Here is a 12,729-nt window from a genome sequence, read left to right on the forward strand (position 1 = left end):
CTCATTATCAGGTTTAATGAAAGTAAGTAGAAGAAACATAAGCTCAGGCTTTTTATTTAAAAAGCCTCCTGGACACTTTAAAGAAACACAACCAAATACTCAGACACACATCCATACACAAGAAAAACAAAATAAAACAGATTCCAATTGTGGAAGGGGTCATTAGATTGTGGAAGGGGTCATATTTTATTTTTGAGGCAATTGAGGTTGTGATTTTCTCAGGGTCCACAAGACTAGTAGTAGACTGAGGCCAAATTTAAACTTAGGCTTTCCTGACTCCAGAACCAGTGCTCTATCCACTACACCACCTAGCTTTCACCACCACCTAGGTTGCACTAGCTGTACCACTTCCCCTTGGATTGGATTTTTAATGGTGGAGGGAGTTCCTTGGCATACCAACATTTTTCTTTTTTAAAGCTTTGGTGTTTTCAAAGGTTTGAACAAAATGTAAGGTCAGTTTTATGTGATATGCAACAGAAGCCTTGAGACAAAATGAAAGGTTGGATAGAGTTTATATTTATCTTTTCCCTAAACCGTATTCATACTCCTTATTACTTCTGTCAGTGACACCACCATTCCTTTAGGCTTTCATCTTAGAATGGACCAAGCTATCTTTAACTTTTTCTTCTCCTTTCATATCTCCTTCTCCTATCAAATATTTCTACATTTCAAGTTATTGTCAGTTATAACTATAATGTGCTCTCTTCTCTATTCTTACTTCATTGCCTTGGTGAAGTTGCTTTTTTGCCATCTACCTGAAATGTTGTAATAATCTTCTAATTTTTTTTTGTCTCTGCTTTCTCTCTCATCCCTCAAACTCACCCTTCATATTGCTGTCAGGTAATATATGTTTCTATGCTCAGTGCTGTTTGCCTACTGAGTAAAGTTCAAGGTCCTTTGCCTGGCATTAATGCTTCCTACAATGTGATGATTCCTTTCCTTTCCAATCTTTTCATATAGTGAGCTCCTCCACTACTGTATTCAACACTTCAGAGAAACAATTTACTGTTTACCTGCTGACTATAACTGCTCTCCAAGGTTCTGATGATCTCATAATTGCCTATCACAGTGGTTTTTTCTCAGCCCTTATTTTTCTTGACCTCTCTGAAGGTTTTTCTATTGTGAACCAACCACTTCTGAGCAACTCAATCCTCCCTGGGGTTTCAAGGCATTGCTGCCTCCTGGTATTCTTCTCTCTGACTATTATTTTTTTTAAATTATTTTATTATTTTCCAGTTACATGTAGAGATAGCTTTCAGCATTTGTTTACTTAAGGTTTCCAATTTCAAATGTTTTCTCCCTCCATCCTTCCCCTCCCTCCTCCCCTCCTCCATACAGCAGGCAATCTGATATAGGTTTTATATATATATATATATATATATATATATATATATATATATGTATGTGTATATATGTATATATATACACACAAACATATATACATATCTATACATATATATGTACATACACATATACACATACATAACAACATTAAGCATATTTCTGCATCAGTCATGCTATAAGAGAAGAATCAGAGTGACTGACCATTCTTACTTAGTCACCTTTGCTGGATTTTCATCCATGTCCCCTTCCTCTTTGCATAAGCATACCACAGGGCTATGCTTTTAGACCACCTCTCTTCTTCTAACAGTCTTTCTGTGAACTTTTCAATGCCTGCAGTTTCCATTATCTTCTATCTTCATATGGCTTCCAAGTCTACATATAATATCCTCCTCTTTTTCTCAGTATGAGTCCTGCAACACTCACTGCCTACTGGACATATATGCTTCAGTGTTCATAGACATCTCAAACTAAATATGTTTAAAACAGAACTTTGGCATTCATTCTCCTCCCTCAAAACCTACCCCCTTTCCTAATTTCCCTATTTTTGTTGAAGATACCACCATCCTTCTAGTCACTTGGGTTCACAACCTTGATGTCATACTCATTTGTTCCATTTTTCTCACTCCCAAGGTTTCTACCAGCCAGGAATGTTTAGATATACCCTATTGTCTTAATGAAAAAAGAACTTTGCATTTTCATTTAATTGCATTATATATTCTTTAATTTAATGTTTGTACTTTTGTGTTATTTAATAAATGCCAAATTATGTTTAGATATTCTACATTCATGGATGGTGTGACAAAATGCCACTTGAAAACATCTTTGTCTTAGTGCTATTTCAGACATGCCCAGAGCAGAGTAGAATTTGTAATTGCTGTTACATATAGTCTACAAAAATAAAAAATAGCATGATCAGCCCATGGCTTTAAATTTGAACTCAATCATATTATATCAGTTTTAATTTCTAAAAATACATCAATTTATGCTTAATATAAGAAAATGAGAAAACTATACAATGAATGTGCTATGAGCAGTGTAAATGCCTTGGATGCCTTAGTTAATAACTTAGTTGAAGATAATGCTCCTACCAGTTCCAGTGCATTCAATAAACTAACTAATGAACAAAACAGATTTTGTCTTAATTAAGATTGCTATAATTCCCATTCAAAGCCATCAAACATTCCATCTGATGTCCTGGCTTATGATATTCTAAAAAAGAGAGATTAGAATACCAATCTTGTTTATTTAAAGTTAATTATCAGCCAGATGAAATATATTTCCTAGAAGTAAAATAGAGAACAAAGTTCTCAGTCCAATTAGTATGAAAAGCTCAGGTGGTAGAATATCAAAGGATGCAGCATTTTGCTTTTACTGCCATTTCTTTTCTGATGATGCAAAAAAAGGTCACATTGATACTATAGTTAACCAATTTGATGCCACATTATCCTCTAATCTTGAACCTCTCATCCTTTGTCATCATGTACCAAACCCAATTCCTGGATTACTCATATTGTCCTCCTCCCTTACTTATATACAGGAGTTTTTGGCCAATTCTAGAAGAAGTCATAGAACTCTGCTTACTAGACACAGTAGAAATTCATACTATTCAACTGTTATAGGTAAAACAGGTTAAGATGATCATTTATAAACTGGAAAAAATCTAAAGGAAGGCAACCAAGATAGCAAAAGGACTACTATTGATATCATATGAGAATCATTTGAAGGTGCTCTTGATATTTAGCCTGAATAAAAATCAGGTGGAATATGATAGTTTCTCCAAGTATTGTGGCAAAGCTGTCATGTGGCAGAGGAATTAAACTTGTTTTATTTGACACCAGAGGAACAATGAGGAGCAATGGGTGGAAATTACAAAAAAACCGAACTGAGGTTTGATGTCGGGAAAAAACTTCCTAGACACTAGGACTATCCAAAAGTAGAATGGGCTATGTAAAAAAATGGCTTTCTATTCCTTGAACATCATCAAGAAAAAAAACTTTTTGCACATGTTATAATGGTGATTCCCTGTGTAGACATGGTTTGGTGAGTCCCTTTTAACTTTAAAATTCTATGATTCTGGGGCAGCTAGGTGGCATAGTGGATAGAGCACCGGCCCTGGATTCAGGAGGACCTGAGTTCAAATCCAGCCTCAGACACTTAACACTTACTAGCTGTGTGACCCTGGGCAAGTTACTTAACCCTAATTGTCTCACCAAAAAAAAAAACAAAAAAAACCAAAACCCCCCAAAATTCTATGATTCTGCTCTTTGCTGGTCTTCTGGTGTCTGTACCCCTGCTACGTCAGCAAATGTTCCAGTAGCCGATCCTTTGCTGCTCAAATGCCCAAGAAGCAGGGTGAGGGAGATGTCACCTGCTTTTCAAAATGCCATAAGGCTCTATACAGAAAGAAAGAAGACAAAAATATGAAGCAGTGCTATACCAGACACAGGTTTGCCTAAGAAGTCACTTGTTTTGGGAATTGGCACTGGTAGGGGGTAGGACACCCTGCCTTCCCACCTCCATCACCCCTCTAGAAGTCAAAATTTCACCTGCCCACCTCAAGGCTAGCAAGGAAAAGAATTCTGAGGGAGCAGAATCAACAAGCAATTCAAGTCAACATTTATTAAGCACTTACTATGTGCCAAGCACTGTGTTAAGCACTGGGGATTCAAAGAAAGGCAAAAACTGTCCTTGACATTAAGGAACTCACATTCTAATTGCTCATAAGCATACAAGATATACATACAGTAAATTGGAGGTAATATCAGAGAGAAGGAACTTTAGCATATTCAGAGAGTTCTGTTTCAGCAGCAAATTAAAAATTCTCATCGACAGAAAACAGATGATATCTGCATCTGCTCTAAAATGTGTGTGTACATGCATGCATATTTGGGGAGAACTCCATCCCAAGGGGGGAACTACAGGATCAATAAATATAATCAATAAGTATGATCAATAAATATTTGTTGAATAAATGGAGCATATTTGTTGAATAAATGAATTATTTACATGTTTTCTTTCCTTCTAGATTTCAAGCTCATTGAGCACAAAAATTGTGTCAGATTCCATTTGTTAAAAAAAGCAAATCAAAAAATTTCATGTACTTATTAAACTCCTGATGTATGTCAAGCACTTTACAAATGTTTTCTCACTTAATCTGCATAAAAACACAGGGAGAAAAGCACTATTAGTACCCCCCTTTTGCAGTTGAAGAAAATGAGGCCACTAGAAATTAAATAATTTGTCTAAGGTCATACAGTTAGTAATGTCTGAGGCTCAATTTGACCTCAGGTCTTCTTGACTCCAGGTGTTTACAATCATTCCACTATGACACCTTACCTGCCATTTATCCCTAGTGCCTTACAGGAGATCCTGCACATTTTAAGTCCTTAATTAATATCAGTTGGGCAGAATTGAAGTTACTAACTTAAAGTTGTGAAGTTTTCTTTAGTGTGACATTCCTGCTTGATCGCTATTCAATTTTGGCAACATTTTTAAAAGGGTCCCTTTTCTAGAGTTCCTTCTTTATTTTTAGTCGAATCCCTCTGGAAAAGTTTATGATATCTTAATTATAAGTTTTATTTAGTCACTATTGTGACTGCTTTCCAGGGCCAAGGGAAGAAAGGAGCTTTATAAGTAAAACAATTATTCCCTCAAAATCTGTGTGGGCTGGATTTAACCTCCCTTCCTTATGTAAATATGCTACTTCCTAAGAGGCGTCCCCAATCACAGTTTCTAAAATTTGCATTGGGTAGCACTTTCCTCCACTTATGTGTGGGAGTTGGGGGGGGGGTCAAATTGTACACAACCTGTTTACTTAAACTAGATGACAATATTGGGATGTCGGTGGGTGGCACCACAGCTGCTATGTGGCTGTTGCCTTAACAGGGAACAAACTGTACCAGAAGGGAAGATACCAGAGTTGGTGGATATAGTTAGTCTCAGAAACCTGAAGCATTGCACTCACTTGGTGAAGGAGGTTACTATTATACCCCTCCCCCCAAAAAAAGCCTGCCTCTTGCCTTATCAAGAAGACCCACCTCATTACTTCTTGTAGCTCTATCACTCCAGACTCTCCTCTTTTTATTTCTTTCCTTTTGACTCTCTCTGTGTCTTCTTTCTCTCTGACTCTGTTTTCTCCTTTCTTTCTTTCTTTCTTTCTTTCTTTCTTTCTTTCTTTCTTTCTTTCTTTCTCTCTCTCTCTTTCTTTCTTTCTCTCTTTCTGTGTCTTTATCTCTTTCTCTGTGACTATTTCTCTTTTTTGCTTTGTATGTCTCTCTTTTATCTATCTCTGTCTCTTTTTATCTCTTTCTGGCTCTGTTTTTCTGTCTTTTTCTGTCTTAGCCTCTTATCTCTCCCTTTCTCCGGATATTTCTATCTTTATATCTCTCTCTGTCTCTCTATTTTTATCTCTTTTTTTTTCTCTGTCTCTCTTTCAAATACCTAAATGAATCTAATACATCATTGATATCTAATATATCAAACCTTAATGATTCTCGTCCATGTCCTAACAACATACATTCACCAGGGGGGGGTACACTCATTGTACTAAAGCCTTTCCTCTCCTCTTGTCATTATGAGGCTACCAATAAAGCAAATGGGTTGTCCATTGATTATCCTTCATTCTCATGTGATCATTCTCCTTTTTCACTCATACATTTAGAAATTACTTCTTTTACTCCCATGTTCACATGGATACATAATCTTCCAACTTCTTTCTCATAGGCACTGGTGCCCTGGTGACTTTGGACCATGACTTTACTTATTATTTCCCTGCCAAATACCAGAGGCATTTAGGATCTTGGATTTTCTAAGCATAGAAAAAAAGGTTAAATAAGAAAGGGCTGTGGTTTTCAAAAGTGTAAATGATGGAAAATGCATTTAGTGGGATTACATATTTTCTTTTGGTGTGGGGGGCATTCACTTTAAAAACGTTTTAGTCTCAAGACTAGCAATAAAGGCTAAAAAAGGGGGAGAATGGAAAAGCTTATGTCCCTGAATTTTCTCCATGTAATTGAGCTTGTTTTTTAATTACAAAGAACCACTCATGTGACAGGGAAATAACTGTCACTGAATGCCTCCTCTCCTTTGATTTCTGACATTTTTGGCACATGATACATTGAGTACAAAGACTCTGGCTGAGTAATACTAATCACATTTGTCAGGCCAGCTACAATAATCTGCTGTTGGGGAATAAAGTGAAGGGCCAACTTGCCTGGTGGGAGATATGATTATAAAACTCTTGATACTTTTCATTCTCAGACTCCTCTAGTGTTGGGGATTAATTTTTCATCTCCATTTAATTAAATGGGTAAATATGAAAGGGAACAATTTTAGAGTTGACCGATCATCTCCTATGGTCTTATTCATTATCATAAAGAAATAGATAGCTTGAAGGCAGGCAGAACCATCCCTCCCTCCCTAGCAGAAGGCAAACTGCTGCTCCAAAGAGCAGGAGGGGATAGCTGCAGGGTAGGTAGCTAGGAAAAAGGTTGTTCTATAAGCTAGTGATAAAATAAGATTCAAGACTCATTCATGTACATGCAATCAGAACATAAAGTGAGGTGATTGAGGCTGAAGACTGAAATTAAGCATTCATATGGGGGTGTAGTGGCAGGAATATATAACATGAAAGAAAGATCCTGTAGAAACTATCACTCATAGGACTTAGCACTGGAAGTGTCCTTAGAAACCAACTTACAGGGCAGCTAGGTGGCACCAGCTAGATAGAGCACCAGCCCTGGAGTCAGGAGGACCTGAGTTCAAATCTGGCCTCAGACACTTAACACTTACTAACTGTGTGACCCTGGGCAAGTCATTTAACCCTAATAGCCTCACCAAAAAAAAAGAAAAGAAGCCAACTTACTCTAGCTCTTTCATTTTATAGTAGATCCAATACTTTTTTCACTGACTTAGAGACTGCCATTTCCTGCTTGTGTGACCTTGAGCATGTGGTAGAATCCTAGACTCTTAGAATTGAAAGAGACTGTACAGTCATTTTTTTCTAATATATTTGAAAATGAAAACCCTATAAAAATTTGCAACAACTATTGACTAAGAAACTTATGTATGAAAGATGCCATGCTAAGTTCTAAGGACAGTCATATATATATATTTTTTAAAAGACAATAACTGATATCAGAAAACTTAAATTCTTTTTAGGAGTGGGAGAAAGGGGTGTAGATACAAGAAGCATGTAGATAAATATAATCCAAGATGGGGCAAAGATGAGATCCTGAGAAGGTGTTCCAGGAAAATTTGAGGAAAGAGAGAACATTTTAACTGAGAGTATCCGGCTTTATAGAGGAGGAGGCAATTTGAGTTTTTAGCCTTGAAGATGAGAGAGATTTAAAAAGTTCCAGAAATAGGATGCATTCTAGACATGAAACATAGCCTATCCAAATATATGGAGATACAAGAGGGCATGGTGAGTTGATACAACAGCTATTAGAACGGTGTGACTTGAAAACAGAGTATATGATAGGGAATATGATGGTATAAAGCTGGAATGCTAAGTTGGAGCTAGATTGTGAAAGGATTTAAAATCCAGGCTAAGATATATTTTGTCTTAGAGAAAACTGAGAGCCACTGACAGTTTTCAAACAGAAGGGTGACTGGTCACAGCTGTGCTTTAGGTAGATTATTTTTTCAACTGTGTGAATGATGCATGGGAGGAGAAAGAAACTAGAGCCAAAATTAACACTTAGGAGCTAAGAGGTGATAAGTGAAGTATTGTGGTTAGAAAGCTAGCTTCAGTGTCAGGAAGTTTAATTCTGACTATGTGACCCTGGTCAAGTCACTTAACTTTTCAGTATTACAGGAAACTCTTTAAAACTGTAGAACAGGTTTTTTGTGCTGGTAAGGAAGTTTCCTCTCTAGTTTCTCCCTAATCCAGAAGTTTTCAAAGTGTGATTCAGAGACCCATGGCAGTCCTTGAGATCCTTTCAAGGAGTTCATAAAGTCAAATTATAATAACAGTGTTTTAATTTCCAATATAGTAAATATTGATATATTTAACCCATGTAAACCAAAGGTCTTTGGGGGTAAGTCCTCAATTTTTAAGTGTGTAAAACAGTCTTGAAATAATAATGAAAAAACTTTAGAACTGCTGCCCTATACCAAAAAACAATAAGGAGAGAATGAAATTGAGATGGACAAAGAGAAAGAAACACAGAGCCTGACAGAGGCATAAAGAGATACAGATAGAAATTTGGAGAGATAAATATAGACAGACACAGATAAAGATACAAAGTGACATGACAGAGGCAAACTCCTAGATTCTAGTACTCCTGCTTGGCAAGCAATGAGCTAACTCAGATAAAAAATAAGAGAACCCTTCCAACATCAAGACAGGAGAGCCAAGATGGAGAATAACTTTAACTCTTTAAGTTTTTGTATTCTTAGAAGTCTATCTGGATTCTGAGAGGAATGTCCTATGTCATAAGACTGATAGTAAGAGTTCCTCCAGGGCTTCTGTGTTTTCATTTGATAGCTGGTCCTGCTGGATATGTAAATTGAACAAAACATTTTGAATTTTATTGTGTTGACTATATTCCTTTATTCAGAAGACTGAACTGTTCATTTCCTTGCATTTTTGAGTTCAATGAAATTTCTTGACTTTCTGGGTACTCCCAGGATCTAATGAGCACAGTTGGTATGCAATTATTTATTGGCTATTTTCTTATGAATTTTGCACTCATTGATTTGTTTATTGATTAGATGGCAAGAATAAAAACAACTGTATTCAATGTGTCTGCTTCTCTGGGAAATGACTCCATTGTGCCAGTCTCTGAACCTAGGACTCACTGAAATTGCTCAATAGGAATTTCAAAAATACGTGGAGTTTGCACAGTAGGTGGATATTGAAAGCTGTTCTATTCATGGAATAATTAGGGTTACAAAAATCTCGAGCTAGAAGTAACATCAAACACTATCTAATCTAATCCCCTCATTTTATAAATAAGGAAATTCCAGCTTAAGATAGCTAATTGACTTGCCCAAGGTCACACAGGTAACTAGTTGCTCGGTGCCTTCTTTTTTTTTTTTTTTTCTGAACAAAATCAGGTGAGTGACTATGATTGCCACATCTGGTGGTTACATAATTGTCTAGGCCAGTGTTTCTCAAAACTAATGGGGCCATAAGTTTTTCCAGGTATGATGCAGATCATATGGAATTTACACTTGCAATAATATACACACATCTCCCAACTCTCACATAGCATTATTAAATTATAGGAAAAATATACTATAAATTTTTATGACAAAAATATTATATCATTAGCAAAAAAAAAAGTTTGAAGACTGCTGGTCTAAGTACTACTTCTACCCCTACCCCACACACGAAAATGCTCCAATCTTTGAGGTTTTGGTTTACATTAGGGGTAAAGGTAGGGGTAGAGAGAACACTAAACAAAAATCCTTTATTATTTAAGTCAATGGGAAGAAAGTACAGCTGGCTTATATGATTTATATTTATATGGCTTTTCTATCTATAGAATTGTTATCAGACTACAGGGCTTATTTGGCATTTCTAAGTGCAAATTCTAACTCTTTTCAGGCAGCCTGGAAAAAATTGCTTTCAAAAGTGGTTTGTCATACATAGTGATAGGGATAGGAACAAGGTCCATGATTGCATTGATATAAGGAACTCACTAGTGAGGAAATACCTTCTACCAATGAAAGTTAGCACCCTTTCTGTAAGTTATGGTCTTAGAGCTGGGGTTCTTAACCTGGGGTCCAAGAATTAAAAAAAAATAAATGCTTCAGTATAATCATCTATCCTATTTGTATTTGGCCTGCTGGATTTGTCATGAGATCTGGACCTGATTTGTGTTTATTTGTATTATTGAAAAAGAAGTCAAAAGTAAGCATGAGCTGAAAGGCTTCGTAGCTAAGAGATGAAATCCCCAATTTTGTTTTCATAATGTATCCTGAGTTTTTCTGGGGACATGGAGAAATATACAAGCTGAATGAAATCTCTAGAATGAGCACTAGGACTCTGGGGGAATAACTTTGAAGAAAGACAGCTAAGGATGAGTTTGGTGTCTTTTTGGAGAGGAATGCTATAGCAGCAGCCATAGTCAAAACTGGTAGACAGGCTGGCCAGTGCAGGAGCTCAGATACTTGGACAGAAGAGGGAGATAAAGCCAAGGAGATGAACAGCAGGGGAAGATGATGAGCCAAGGCTGCTAGGATGAGAGACAATATGGGCTGCTTGAATTCAGAGATAGTTGATGGTGATGATTCCTCCCTCCTCCTTCCCTCCCCCCAATGTTCCCCCTAGAGGAATGAGTTCCTGTTTTAAAGTTTTTCTATTCTTTGGGGTTCTGTTTATATTTTTCTCTTTTAATTAGTTATGAAGTCATCTCTCTCTAGATAAAGATTAGATTATCTTAATTACTTTGTGAGTATGCATGTATGTGCATATGTGTTTGCTATAGACAGTGCAAATAGGGAAAGGAAAAAGGTTATTTTAATATGCAAAAGTTAACCAGGAAAGAGCATTATGATTTGTAGTATAAAGGTTATGATTTTTAAAATTAATATCTTGTATAATTACATAAACTTTCCCAAAGTCAGACTTTGAATGTATTTTCATTGCTCTGGGATAAGGAATCTATTGTGGTCAAGTGTGTCTGAGAGAAGAGGGGTGACTGAGGCAAGAACCTCCCTCCTTGTCTCACAGGAGAGAATGGGGGGATGAGACAATAGTGCTGAGAGAGCAGTAGCCAAGGGGAAGGCTTTCCCTAAAGCCAAACCCTATGGGTCAAGATAGGTGAGGTCTAGGAGAATCAATAATGTCCCTTTGGTGTTAGAAGGAAAGAAAGCCCTCCCCAGCCAAATCATATTTGACAAAGATAACTGCTGATTATAAGTGGAAAAGTCCTTTGAAGGAGCATTCCCCCTACTTTTAATTCTGCTTTAAAAAAAACAAAACTGTTCTAATTCTTTGTTTTATAAGCAGAATTACCTGCATTACTTCTCATACACTTACTATACATGTACCATAAGAATTCTAATTTTGATAATTTTTAAATTTTAATATTATTTTGTTAATTATTGTTTTCCCTTTTATAGCTTTAGTGTAAAGTCACATGTAGCCTAGGATTGGCCAATTAAAAAAAGATGACTGAATATTCTTTTTAAAAAATTTAATTGTGCATTTTGCTAGATCTCCCACCCCTCAGTTTACATTTTACTTTTGAAGGAATTTTTTTCACTTTTTATGAAATTTAATGCTATCTTATTTTTTAATTACTTTTGTTTTTCTTTTCATTCTTTATCTTTTCAAATTCTCTTATTTGAGAGGCAGCTTCCTCTGCATTGAACCTATGAACTGCTTTATTTTATATCAATGTTAATGCTTTTTATTTGATGGTGCCAGTGCAGTGTTGTTATGAAATTGTTTATTAAAGTACAAGTGGAATGCTATCTATATAAATACATCTATACATATATATGTGTGTTTACATGCATGAATATATATACATGTATGTAAGGGAGAATGAAAGAAAAACATATAGAGACACAGAGACACTCAAAGACCCAGAGAGAAACAGAGACAGGAAGACAGAAAAAAAGAGCTGATAAGTTTTAATTTTGGAGATTTGGCCAATTTTGGAGATAGTTGGTGAATTGCTCTTTGATTATAGGTTAAATATTGGCATTATGTATCTATATTGTGAAAGTATGATAATGATACTTGGGAAAAAATCTATTATCTTATGAATGCAAGTATCTATAAGGAATTATATATATTTGGAGTAGACAGCATAATGGGGAAGTTAAGAAGTAAATGTATAAGCAAGCTTTGTTATTATTGTTGCTTACTAATTTCACTCATGCCTAACTCTTCATGACCCCTTTTGGGGGTTTTCTTAGCAGAGATACTGGAGTAGCTTACCATTTCCTTCTCCCGCTAATTTTACAGATGAGGAAACTGAGGCAAACAGGGTAAAGTGACTTGCCCAGAATCACAAAGCTAGTAAGTATCTAAGGCCAGATTTGAACTCAGGTCTTCTTAACTCCAGATCCAGCATTCTATCCACTATGACAACCCACTGTCCCATAAACAAGCCATATATGTGATATGTTGGGGATAATCTCAGAAGGAACACACTAGAATTAAGGAAGATTGGGAAAGGTTTTTTGGAGATGATGGAGCTTTATCTGAGACTTGAAGGAAGCCAAATAAGCTAGGAAACAGAGTGAGGAAGGAGAGAGTTCCAGGCATAGAGGAAAGCAAGTAAAAATGTTCAGAATTGGGAGACAGAATGTCTTTTAAAAGAAATAGTAAGGAGGCCTGTGTCTCAGTTATTTGAAGAATACATCTTAACGGAGTAAGAAGTTTGGAAAGGCAGAAAGGGGAAAGATTATAAGGGGATTGAA

This window comes from Dromiciops gliroides, chromosome 2, assembly GCF_019393635.1.
Source record: "Dromiciops gliroides isolate mDroGli1 chromosome 2, mDroGli1.pri, whole genome shotgun sequence".
In the NCBI taxonomy this organism is placed as follows: Eukaryota; Metazoa; Chordata; class Mammalia; order Microbiotheria; family Microbiotheriidae; genus Dromiciops; species Dromiciops gliroides.